This window comes from Bubalus kerabau, chromosome 4, assembly GCF_029407905.1.
Source record: "Bubalus kerabau isolate K-KA32 ecotype Philippines breed swamp buffalo chromosome 4, PCC_UOA_SB_1v2, whole genome shotgun sequence".
NCBI lineage: Eukaryota > Metazoa > Chordata > Mammalia > Artiodactyla > Bovidae > Bubalus > Bubalus kerabau.
Window position 1 is genome coordinate 5,394,718 of NC_073627.1, and position 13,491 is coordinate 5,408,208.

Here is a 13,491-nt window from a genome sequence, read left to right on the forward strand (position 1 = left end):
CGAGGGAGACGGGCTGTAGACCACCTGCTCCCGCCTGCCTGAGGCTGGCTTCTCTCTCTTCCCAACATAACATCACGGCCCTAGGAGCCGGCGCTGGCCAGTGGCTCGAACTTTTTGCATCCTTACACGGGGCTGTGGAGGGAAGAGGGAACAGGCAACATCCAACAGCCACACCAGCAGCATCCCCAAGTCAGCATAATACAGACAGATGCTTGGGGCGACTGGGCAGAGATAAATGTCTGGAAAGGAGGAAAGGATCCAGGTTCATACACAGGGCAGGGGGTCGGGGCAGGGGCCAGGATGAAAGAGAGCGGCGGAAAGCGATGAGTAAAGCGGTTCCAGGAAAGGCGGAAAAGCCCAGTGGCCAGGGCGGAACGCGAAGCCGGGGCGGCTCAGCTCCCTGGTTAACCGCACTCCTGGGGCCCACTTAGGAAATTCAATTAAAATGCCCAAACCTCTACGTTTCCCAACTGGCTTGCCAGTGGCCACGGGCTCCCTTCAACTCAGAGAAACTCCCTCTGCCTGACCGTGGGCAGATATCTGACAAGAAGCCAGAGGAGGCAAGGTCATGGGCAAGGGTCATGGGCGGGGGTCACCCAAAGGGGCTTCCTTGGAGGCTCAGATGGGAAACAATCTGCCTGCAATGCAGGAGACCTGGGTTGGATCCCTGGGTTGGTAAGTTCCCCTGGAGGAGGGCATTGCAACCCACTCCAGTATTCTGGCCTGGAGAATCCCATGGACAGAGGAGTCTGGTGGGCCGCAGTCCATGGGGTTGCAAAGAGTCGGACATGACTGAGTGACTGAGCTCACACACAGGAAGGCACCTCCCCTCAAAGAAAAGAAAGCCTCTTCCCGGGCTGGGGACACCCCTGCTGCCACCCCAGCCACAGTAACAACAGCTTTGTTTCTTGCTGTTTAATTTAAAGAAAAAAAAATATTTTTAAATTGCAATGAAAAAAAGAAAAATGAAAAAGAACCACGTTCGTGGTGGCTCCAGAGACACAAGGTCGCTTTCCACCCAGCACACAGGGGAAAGTGCAGAGGTCAGGACAGACAAAGGAGCCCAAACCCGGGGGGCACACACGCGGGGACCCCGGGGGTCAATAAAGCCTCTCAGCACCGGTGCCCACACCCCAACCCTACCTTGAGGCCAGACACACGTGGTTTGGGACGTCTGATGACAAACAGGATCAGACAGAGCTTTCAGGGCCCGGTCACAGCTCCAGGGAGAAAACTCCAGACCAAAGGGGGTCATCTGGACCCGGGTGCTGACCCCGGCCCCACTGGAGTCGCCAGTGGTCAGGGACCTGGCGTCTGACCGCTGGCAGCGAAAGGGCACGTCTAGGCCACATGACCATACAGAAGAGGGGTCCACGCAAGTCATTGCTGTTTTCAAAAAAGCCTACATACGGCAACCTTCATATATAAAATCTGATCCTGCGGGACACGTGGACAGAGAGGATTCACCCCAAAGTCCCCTCAAATCATGAATCTTCTCTCCATCTCCCCCCACCAGCGCTTCCAGAATATTCCCTCGTCACGGGAGTTAGGGGCTGGCTCTCCCGGGTGGGTATCCACCTCATTTGTGCTTTAATCTTCTTCTAGAAAAGGGGGGGTGATACGTCACCAAGCTGAAGATGGTACCCAATAGGGCAGTGACACAAAAGCAGTTGAAAAACTCCAGTGCAAGTGACAGCCCATGTCTCAGGCAAAGGCAGCGGGTCTGAAAGCCACTAAAATCAGACCCTAAAAGCCCCCAAAGGCTCAGCAAGTAAAGAACCCTCCTCCAATGCAGGAGACGCAGGAGACGCGGGTTCTATCCCTGGGTCAGGGAGATCCCCTGGAAGAGGAAATGGCCACCCACTCCAGTATTCCCGAAAGACCCTATGGACAGAGGAGCCTGGCAGGCTACAGTCCAAAGGGTGGCAAAGAATTGGACACAACTGAGCCCATCGATATATGAACACATACAGTGGGTCTGAGAGCCATTAAAATCAGAGCCTATAAGAGGCACTTTCCAAGCACCTGGGGGCCTCCCAGACCTGAGGAGACCCAGACTGCAGTCCCTTAGTCACTCGCCCGAACGCGGCGCGTCTGCTTTTACCGACTCCAGAAGGCACCTGGTTTCGGGCCTTCTGTGCAGAAACCTGTACGAACACACCAAATACGGGAGGAGGTGATGATTCACGTCACAAAAAGGGTTCTTTGACAGGAACTTGCCACTTCAGCATTCCTGGAGCTTACAAACTTCCTCCAGGCCCTTCGCACAGCATGTGATCACCCAAGATTCGTTGTGTATAGACGTTTTTCCAGGCTCAAACCGAGTCCGTAGAGTAAGGGAGGCCGGGGGGTTTGCAACAGACCGTCTTTCGCCAATGGCACAGTTCAAAGAACAAGAAGTTCACCCAGGACCACCCCCTCCCGTCAAAGGAGGCGAGTGCAGCTCTCCTGTGACGGCGTGGGGACCCAACTAGTTCCGTGTCGAGGGCCGACACTGCCTAGGACGATGCTGCTCAGGAAGAGGAGTAGCAGGGCCTGCCTAGGCTCACAAACACCCCGGGAGGGCTGCCTTTTCAGGGGCATCTTTTGGCTCCTGGGGAAACTCACGAACTGCAGAGGAGAGGCTGAAGATCTTACTCCTGAAGCCCAGAACTGCAGTTCTTTATCCTTCACCCAAATGCAGCCCCTTCTGCCTTAACCACGAACGAAGGGCACCCAATTTCAAGACTTCCAGGTCACAACCTGTCCCAGCAAAACCAATTAAGTACATGTGGTCACCACACCAGGTGAAGGTAAGCCGGGGAGACTTCCTGAAAGAGGAGGAAGACAGAGAAGCTTTGCAGCTGGGTACCCTTGAGAGGGAAAAGGCTCAGTTCTGGCTGTAGCTGGCCAAGAAGTCAACCAACTCCATGTTTCTTCAAGTGTCCATCTAGGGCCAGGGAGCTTGTTAAAAACGCACATCTCTGAGCACCGTCCCCACCCCCCACATACCAAAACAACCTCTAAAGGTAGGGGAGGGTGGGATGGTTGCTAAGAATAGTCTTTTTTTTTTTTTTTTAAACCAAATTCGCCAAGCAATTCATTTTTTATGCAAACCACAGGGTGCAGGCCAAGGGGAAGATCCCTGGGAGCAGCTGGTCTGGGAAGAGCTGGCAGGGAGGGCCCTCGAGGAGTCACGGAGCAGGGGAAGAAGGCGGGTGTAGACAGAGGGCTATTCCAGGACTGTTCGGCTCCAGCATCCCGAAGCCCTCTCCTACTGAGACTTCCTGTTATGATCTTCACTGGAGCTGGCTGGTGAGAGAAAACGTCTGCGCCAGGGCACTGGGGTGGGGTGGGGGGAGAGGGGATGACTGTCTTTCCATTTACAAGCTATAATAGGAAGGCTGGGAGCATAAGAAAAATCAAGTCTAGGTGACCCTGACAGTAACCGAGAAACTCCATCTGGACGACAGAAACGTGTCTAGTTGAGAGTTAAGTAACCTCAGAACTTACTCATCCCAAGCAAACATCACCTCCACTCTACGTGCAGGCAACCAGCCGGGCACAGCCCAGGTTTGCGTGTGTATTGTCGGGGGAAGCTCTGGGCTGCGGCGGTCTCTGATGCAGGGAGAAGGAACTCTTTCATGGGGCTCCTCAACTCCACACAAGGGCTCTCTTATGCAAAGATGCTGGGCCAGCTTCCATTCACAGCGGTCGCTTCCAAACACCCCTCCAGGCTGGCTCTGCTCACCCCGAAAGAAGAGGGGGACCCCTCCGCAGCCCAAGACGGCTGGGCGAAACCCTCAGTCCACCCCGAGGAACGAGCGGAAGTCCGTGTTCCTTTAACCTGCTCGGATCACTGGGAGACTCTGCCTCACTGGGTTGGTTTGCACACTTAGCAGCAGACACACCTGCTGCTCAGGCAGCGTGAGTCACCCCCCAGGCAGTGCACGCCGGACTGCCCGATGGTGGGGGGCTCTGGGCTTGGCGGCGGGCTCTCACGCAACCCAGATGACATCCTCCACCTCCTCCCCACCCCGCAAGGCAGGTCAGGACAGATCAGGCTGTAACCCAATTTCTACTGAAACCACTCTCTCCCAGGGAAGGTCCACAGAGGAAGGAGAGGGTATACGGGGACGCACCGCCTGCTCGTGATCAAGAGTCCTCTTCCCTCCACACCCTGAAGGGGCTCATCTGCCCTGCCGGCCATAAATAGGGAGGAGGGGGTGAGTTGACCTGTGGGAGAAGATGGAACAAACTTCTCAATTTTAAACCTCCAGAATAAAGACGGTCTGCCGAGATGCATAGCTTTAGCCCATGAAGCACAGCACCTATGGTCAATGATCCTGTATTGGATACTTGAGGGCCTCCCTGCTCAGTGGTAAAGAATCCACCTGCAATGCAGGAGCCGCAGGAGCTTCAGGTTCAACCCCTGGGCCAGGAAGATCCCCTGGACGAGGAAATGGCAACCCACTCCAGTATTCCTGCCTGAAAAATCCCACGGACAGAGGAGCCTGCCGGGCTACAGTCCATGGGGTCGCAAAGAGGCAGACACAACTTTGTGGGCATTGGACATTTGAAAATTTGCTAAGAGGGTAGCTCTTCTGTTAACTGCTTTTGCTGTCAAGAAATGATAAAATAGTAAATAAGAGGGTGGAAGAAACTTTTGGAGGTGATGGGTATGTTTATGGCATGGATTGTGGCATCAGTTTCACAGTGTATTTTTATGACCAAACTCACCGAGTTTCAGACATGAAACATGTACGGCTTTTTGTGTGTCAATCATGCCTCAAGTAAGTCGTTTTTAAAGAAGAGAGCCTGCTGAATCACTCTCAACGCTCACGTTTTTACATGACAGCACTTTCTGCCATTCAGGATCCTGAAATGGATCATGGACCAGAAAAAAAGACATTAGTGGGACAATTGGGAAAATGTGAATGAGGCCTAAAGACGGGTTCAAAGTATTCTATTACTATTAATCCCCACGCTGATCATCTCACTGTGGATCTATAAGATATTAACACACAAGGAAGCTGGGTGAAGGGTATAAGGGAACTCCATGTATTATTTTTGCAACTTTCCCAAAAATCTAGACATCTATCAAAATCGAAAGTTGATAATAGACCTTCCCTGGCGGCTCAATGATGAATCCGCTTGCCAATGCAGGGGACACGGGTTCGATCCCTGATCCCAAGAGGATCCCACATGCCTCAGCGAAACTAAGTCCACACGCCACAACTATTGAGCCTGTGCCTAGAGCCCAGGAGCCACAAGCACTGAGCCCGCACGCCCAGAGCCTGTGCTCCGCAGCAAGAGAGGCCACCGCAGTGAGAACCCCAGGCACCGTAACTAGAGGGTAACTAGAGAAAAGCCTGCCCAGCAACGAAGACCCAGCACAGCCACAGATAAATATAAATAAGCGGGTTTTCTAAACAGTAATAATTTGTGAAAGGACAGCATTTTGAATCCAGCTTCCTCCTAAATCTTAATCTCCGGCATTGCTAACATAATTTCAATCCCAACCCTGAAGGCAAATTTTAAGTTACTCTCACAGCCAGTGCTGATCAATTCTTTGCTTCAGGAAAAACAAAAGGCAACGAAACACGGCATTCACTCAGTGAGCACTGTCTGGGCTCCTACTGTATCCTGGCTTCCCAGTTGCGGTATTATCCGCAGGCTAAGCGCTGTAGTCTTCCTCCAAGCCCACCTGGTAAAAGTCCACCAAGAAGGGCACTCCTTTTATTTTAGGCATGACTGATTTAGAGCAAAGAGTGACTTCTGGGAATTTTCCAAAGGAAATAGTTCAAAATGTGGACAAATCCTTATGTACAAAAGACATTCACCAATGCATGACTTCAAAGGGTAAAAATTTGGAAATACCTCGGTGTCCAACAATGGGAGAATTGTCACGCAAACTATGATTCAGTGTCTGCAGCGAATACAGTCATTATGTGGGGAAATGTTCAAAAAAAAAAGCGAAGCAGGGGATAGAGCGGGAACCAACGTTGTATACATTGCAGGGGTTTCAGCAGTGAGGAAATATGTCAAATTGCCAGCATTACTGTGGGAACTGGGTGTTTCCTGAATTTTGCAATTTTTTTTTGGTAGTTTTCTATAAAAGACACAGAAAGGACAGCGGATTACTTTTAAAAATCAGATGGGGATGCAAAGGTGGGCTTCCAGGCCGTCAGTGGGACAATTTCAACAGCTCCTCTCCCTGAGAAGGTGGGCAGGACCATAGGGTACACCCTGCACCAGGCAGGCAGTACCAGGGACCTGGGTGTGGCCAGAACACTGGCTCCCGGGAGAGGAGCAGAACCAACACACCAGCTTTTTTCTTCCAGCGGCGCCTGGTTCTACCACCTTCCCAAGCACGTGCTCACGGGAGGCCCTGGCGCCCAAGGGAGACCCGGACAGCTTCCAGACGTGTTCTACGCAGGGGGGACCGCTGGACAGGAAACAGACCATCACAAACAGACTGCAGACAGGGCTGGAGGAGGGAGGGGAGGGAATCTCCCACCTGGGAAAGCATCCCCAGGAAACAGTCTTCAGGAGGCAAGTCACCAGAGTTGAGGGCAGGTGCCAAAGGACAAGAGAAAGGAGGCCCTGTGTTAATCCGTACATCAAGGTGGCCCAGCTCAGTCATTCACTCAACAAACAAGTACTCAGAGCCTACTTGGTGACAAGGCAGGGTGCTGCTCCGAGGCGCCCGCACAAAAGGAGGAGGAGAGAGGGCAGCTGTGGATGCAGAAGCAGTTTGCTTTCAGTTCAGGACCCAAGACGAAGCCCCCCTCCTGAGAATGGCGCGGGGGGCGGGGAGGGGGGGGACCTCTTCCACTAACAGTCTGCACTGATGGGGGAGGGGGGTGGTTAGTAGCATTGGAGGGAATTCCTGACACCTCTCACCCATTCAGTGAACCCCCGATGGGTGGCGCGGTCCTTGAAGTAAAGCCGCTCTTCGGCGACCAGGACGGGGACCGGAGACATTCCCCACCCCCCACGGGGAGAGGGGAGCCAAGCGCTGCCCCTAGATCGCACTCTGGGTCGCAGGCAAGCAGACTTCGCGAGCTCACCGAGGTAACGGGCCCTGCAGCGCGACGTGCTTAGAAGATAGTAAGTGCCAGGGAGTCGGGCGGGGACCCGGAGGACGCGGACCTCACCCCAGGCCGGGGCCCTGTCCCGCGGGGCGGCTGGTGGCTAGGCGGCATTGGAAGGGCGATAAGCCAGGGCGCCCAAGATAGGCAATGACCACCGGGAATCCGCTCCGCCTGGAGGCAGACGATGGCTAAAACGGCCTCTGAGAAGATGTCACTTACAAGAACAAAAATCTCAACCCAGAACCGCAAGACCTTCATAAAGCGAAGCAGGGGGTCATACCATATGCCCTCCTCCCCGAATCGCGGGGAGACTTACCTCCAGGGAAACGACCCGACTGTTGGGTAGCACGCACCAATCCACGGATGGAGACGAGGTCGTGGGTCATCAAGCCCGGCAGAGATGCACCAAGTAATCCACGGTAGAGGGCCCGGAGGACCAGTCCCCATTTCCATCCAAGGCCAAAGCGCCGGCCGTCCTGGCCTCGGCGCCGGGGACCCGCGGAGATCGCGCGCAGGTTCGCCGGCCCGGGCTCCCCCAGCGGCGCCCCGCCGATCGCAGGGCACCCAGCTCGGACGCAGCAGCTCGTCTTTCTTCCCTGCGTATCACCAGCGCGACCCCAGGAATCCCCGCCGGGAACCCCTCCGCCAAGCCCGGAAAAGCACCAGGGAGTCGGGCGGGGACAGAGGCAGTCTGGGCCTCGGGTCTACAGGTGCGCGGGGCCGGGCGGCGTGGGGCGGGCGCCAGGCCGGCAAGAGAGACGCAGGTGAGAAGCGCCGAGGCACAGCTGCCGCTGCAGGGTATAGATTCTCAGAGTCGCAGTTCCGCGCCCGCGCCACCGCGCGCTCTACCAGTGGTCCGACCATCCGGCCCTGATATAGCGGCCGGGGCGGGGCAGGGCGGGCGGAGCGCGCGAAGGGGGCGGGGCAGGGCCGAACTGCTTCCCGGGAGATGGAGTTCTGTCTAAAAGCCCCAGATGCTGGGAAAGATTGCAGGCGGGAGGAGAAGGGGACGATAGAGGATAAAATGGTTGGATGGCATCACCGACTCAATGGACATGAGTTTGAACGAGCTCCGGGAGTTGGTGATGGACAGGGAGGCCTGGCATGCTGCAGTCCATGGGGTTGCAAAGAGTCAGACACGACTGAGCGACTGAACTGAACTGAACTTCCAGCCAACAAACGCAGAGTACCTTAGGAATGATGGGAGTCCTCCCCTGGGCCTTAACTTCCAAGACCAGGCTGAGATTCCAGCCTCACTGTCAGCTCCCTTAGGTCTAGGCCGGCCTATGTGCATAAAGTGGGACCCGTGTGCAAGCTTAGTCCCCCAGTCATGTGTGACTCCCTCCCACCCTATGGGCTGTAGCCCGCAAGGCTCCTCTGTCCATGGGATTCTCCAGGGAAGAATACTGGAGCGGGTTGCCATTTCCTCCTCCAGGGGATCTTGTTGACTCAGGGATTGAATCCGAGTCTTCTACATTGGAAGGAGGATTCTTTCCCACTGAGCCTCCTAGTAAGCCCATAAGGTGGGACATGCCAAGCTAAATTCTGCCCAGGGTGAACCCGTCCAGCCCCACCCTCCACCCCCCGGTAACCCTGGAGTCAGACAAACCTAGCTGGTTGCCACCCTGCTTGCCGTCAGCAAGGTGCTGTGTGACCATCAGGCTGCAGTTAGCATGTTTGCCTCAGCTTTCTCGTCTGGCACAGACAGAGGATATTAACATCTGCTTTCTGGTTTCAATCCCTGGGTTGGGAAGAGTCCCTGGAGAAAAAAACGACTACCCACTCCAGTATTCTGGCCTGGAGAATTCCATGGACAGAGGAGCCTGGCAGGCTACAGTCCACAGGCTCGCAAAGAGTCAGAGACGACTGAGCGACTTTCCCTTTCATAGGGCAGCAGAGGGAGGTGACCCTACAGGGTAGACTTATCTCCCCATCCATAACCTTAAGTGATAAACCATTTGCCACCCTGAGGCCCTCCTAGAGTAAACTTCTGGAGCTGCCACTGCCCGTTATTCAGGCTTCGATTTCTGCAGTAGCCTCTCCTTCATTCAACACTTACATATACTGGGGGGAGGAAAGCAAGAGTCAGGCAGAGGAGGCCAGAGCTATCCCGATAACTGCAGGGACGTTAAAGAGACTGCATGGACCGTGGGCAGGGCTTCCCAGGTGACACAGTGGTAAAGAATCCTCGTGCCAGTGCAGGAGATGCCGGAGACTCGGGTTGGATCCCTAGGTCGGGAAGATCCCCTAGAGCAGGAAATGGCAACCCACCCCAGTATTCCTGCCTGGAAAATCCCATGGATAGAGGAGCCTGGTGGGCTACAGTCCATGGGGCCACAGAGAGCCGGACACGACTGAGCAACAGAGCGCGCACGTGGACCACAAGCACCTAACCAGTCTGGGGGCAAGAGCCAAGGGGTCCAGAGGGCCTGTGTCTGGGCTGATTCTGGAATGAATGGTTAGGAAATAGCTAAACAAAAAGACACTTTCTTGGTGGTCTAGTGGTTAAGACTCTGTTCTTCCAATGCAGGGGCCAGGGATTCGATCCCTGGTTTGGGAAATGAAATACCACATGCCCTGGGGGCACAGCCGAAAGATTTTTTTTTTTTTAAGAAAAAAGGAAATAAAAAATAGAGGCTGATATAGAAGTGACTAAGGCAAAGGCTAAGATGTGGGAAAGAGGCACATGCAAGGGAGATGGCCAGGAAGGGAAGCAGCGTAGCTACACTCTTCTGCTTGAGGACATCAGCACAGGTGCGAGGCAGCATCTCCAGGTAAGATGCAGCTGCTGGCTCAGCTCCTGTGAGGGCAAGAAGCTGCTTGACCCAGAGCCCACATCTTTCCCTGAGAATGCAGTGCCCTCAGAAAGCCCCAGACACCCAGGTGCGACAGCCCAAGGCTTGGGACCCATCTAAGAACATGCCTTTCTCTTTTTCAAAAAACTCACAAAATCAAATTCGGTATTGCTCAAAGGGATCCCAGCATGTGAGCGGTGGGGAAATCAGAGCTTGGGACTGGCCCTGGGCTACTCCAAGGATTAGCCGGAAGCCCTACCCTGATTTCGCAAGAAGTTTTGTGATGCAAACCATCTCAAAGCTCTGGTCCAGATCTTCACCTGAGATGCCCTTCCTTCGGTCCTATCTTCTACTCCAGGGAGCAAGTTAAATGAGTGGGAGATTGATTAAACTGTGCTGGGAAAATGTCTCCACCTCACCCACTCCTCCTACATACCTCCTAGGAAGCAGGAGGCGCACACTGTGTCTGACTCTTTGTGACCCCACAGACTATAGCCCACCAGGCTCCTCTGTCCATGGGATTCTCCAGGCAAGAATACTGAAGTGGGTTGCCATCTCCTTCTCCAGGGGATCTTCCCAACCCAGGGATAGAACCCATGTCTCCTGCACTGGCAGGTGGATTCTTTACCACTGAGCCATGAGGGGTACAGACATGTACCACACTGGGATGAGTTTTTTCTCTTTTGCTTTGTGCACAGGGAAGCATGCAGCCCTGATTGCCAGTAGCAGTCATTTGCACCCAAACCAGTGACCAGCCTCAGGATAAAGGCATCCCTGGTGCTGGCAGAGCTGAAATGAAAGAACAGAGGTCCCCAGTGACATCACTGATCCTCCACTGAACCCACTGCCCCCAGAGCCTGTCTTACCACTAGACATCTTGCTAGGTGAAGAAGTCCGTGTCTTCACCGTTTAAACTCCTGAGTTGTGTCAGGGAGGGTTTGCGTCACTCACCCAGAAGGTGTCTCTGACTAAACAGCCATGTTCACTGCTCCAGGCTGAAGTCTGAATGCCTAGTACCGATTCTGCTGTGTGATCTTGGAGAAGTGACTCAACCTTCCCGGACCTGCTCACTCCATCTCAAACATGGGGAGAATTTTTCCTGTCCCTCCTTATTTTGCAAGGTGACTTTGAAAACCAGTGCAGGGACTTCCCTGGTAGGCCAGGGGTTAAGACTTCGCCTTCCACTGCAGGGGCTGCGGGTTCAATCCCTGGTCAGGGAGCTTGTCAGACCACGGATGGTCAATTTCAAGATGACTGTCTGAGCTGATTGTGCTGTTTCTGCCTACCGTAGCCACCCTCCCCACCGCTCCCTACCACCATAAAAGCTCCTGTCCTCTGATCATCAGTGGGGAGGACCGGCCTTTGGACAGGCTTCCACCTGCTCTCCCCAGAAGCCAGCATCCAAAATAAAGCAAACTTTCCTTTCTACCAACCTGGCCTCTTTAATGGCTTTGAGTGGTGAGCAGTTGAACCTCACTTTCGGTTACAGACTCTCCAACTCAGAGCATCCAAACCACACTCCTATCCTGCTCCTCAGCTGTGGTCCTTCCCTAGACCCTCTGACTTGGTCCACCTCCCCAGTTCCGTCCTCCTGGTCACTGCGGGGCCACTTCCCTCCGCTATCTCCATCGGCTGCTAAGCCCTACAGTATCCTAGGCTTCAGTGTCCCACCTGTCCGGCTTTTTCTCATTTTCCTCTGTTGGACCACTCGCCTCTTCCTCTAACTGGTTTCAACACGGCTAACATCTTCACCTTCAAATGCGTCTGACACCACACAGCCTGATTCATCTAAAACATACCTCGGCTCTTGATTCATCTGCCCACGACTTAAGCAACCCAGCCCCTCCCTGATCCCCTCATGCGCCCTGTGCTAGCCCATCTCGATTTCTCTGTTAAAACTCTTCCTTTGCCTGGAGGAGGGACTACCCTCCACCCTTACTTCCTGAAGCCCAGCCTTTCCTCATGTTCCCCAAAGATTCTGACCTTTCCCTTCACCCTCCGAGATATTTTGCTTGTACCTCTCTTAGGAGGGGCTTGCCTGGTGGCTCAGTGGTAAAGAATCCGCCTGCCAATGCAGGAGACTTGGGTTCAATCCCTGGGTTGGGAAGATCCCCTGGAGAAGGGCATGGCTACCCACTCCAGTATGCTTGCCTGAAGAATCCCATGGACAGAGGACCCTGGTGGGCTACAGCCCATGGGGTCACAAAGGAGTCAGACATGACTTAGCAGCTAAAGAACCAGCACCTCTCTTGGGGCATCTGTCCCATTCTGCCTCATATAATCATAAACCCAGGAAAGGGGCTCTTTCCTCTTCCCTTCTACATTGTACACTCGAGGCAGAAGATCACACCATGTTCAAGTCTGTGGTTGCCCCTCAGGACTAGCTGAGCAGCCGGTTTGAGGTAGGTGTTTAATACCCGTGTACAGAATGAACGCATGTGCCTATTGCTTGGGAGATTTTCCAAAGGCCAAGTGGGCAATCCATTTCCGGGCCTGTCTCTCTTTCTATTTAATGAGGCAAATCAGCTGTAGCCCTAACGAGCCCCACGTTGCTGGTGGAGCCGATGACTAGCCCCATAACAGACTTGGGGCTGCTTTATGAAAGCACTCTCCAAACAGCTTTACAGCGCAGTCAGGCACACAAGATCGGGAAGAGATAGCTGGAGAGTTATTGGATCATGAAGCGAAGTCGAGACAAGAGGTGTTGTGTTCATCTGCACAGTCAGGGAGACCCAGGGCACAACTGAATGACCCCTGTGCAAAACAGCCGTCCTTGGGCTCCGTGTCATCCACAGCCCACCCAAAAGCATCCCACGAGGTTTGGGGGAGCCTGTCCCCAGGTGCATGGGGTCAGGGAGAAGAGCCCGAGGGTCTGAAGTCCATGGCAGTGGGTATAGGTGGAGGGTGGCGGGAGGCAGCCAAGAGGAGAGGAACTGTCGAAAGTGCCATGAATTCAGTGCCCGTCTCTTTCTGCCGCTCTCCCTGGCTCCCGCCCGCCCGCCCATCACCCTGCCTCCTGCACAAGGAGCTATTGAGAAGGGGCAGAACAAACGCGGCCTTATGCAGCTCCCGAGGAGGCTCTGGGTTTGTCCCAGACAGCTGCCTGTAGCACGCTATGGTTACTCATTACCCGGGCTCCCAGGCAGGAAAAGCAGCTAGCTTAATAGACCCGAACTAACCCTCAGCTCAAACACTCGAGCCGTAAATAAATAAATAAGTCAGGTGTACCGGCCCGGGGGAGGGCAGGAGGGGGGGGCGATGGCCGGGCAAGGGGACTCAGGGAGGAGGAGGAGGAGGAAACAAAATGCCTGGGGAAGCGGAGCGGGAGGGGCGGAGGAGGGCGCGCTCCCCTTGGAGGAAGCACAGAGGGGTGTTTGTGCTGCTGGCGAGTCCCCGCCTGCAGAGTGGACTCGGGTCTCAGCTGGCCATTCGCAGAGAAAGAGGACTTTGAGAGGCCAGGCAGGAACACCCCGTCTCTCCAGCGCCCAGGCCCCCACCCGCCCAGGCGTGGCCTGCTTCTGGAAATGATCATCTGCTGCTCCATTTGCTAGTGGAGGACAGATGCGCTGAGACCAGGTGTGAGCTTTACCTGCCTTGTGGCTCCCACAGCAAATGGTCTG

General features: G+C 54.6%; 1 long non-coding RNA gene across 1 annotated transcript in view; it reads right to left on the reverse strand.

Annotated features, from left to right (window-relative positions):
- LOC129648571 (uncharacterized) overlaps positions 1–7,921 on the reverse strand; it is a 157,940-nt gene extending 150,019 nt beyond the window's left edge. The window contains exon 1 of the long non-coding RNA XR_008712791.1: positions 7,393–7,921. This is a non-coding gene — a long non-coding RNA (uncharacterized LOC129648571). The remainder of the gene's footprint in view (positions 1–7,392) is intronic.
- Between the last annotated feature and the right edge of the window lie 5,570 nt (positions 7,922–13,491).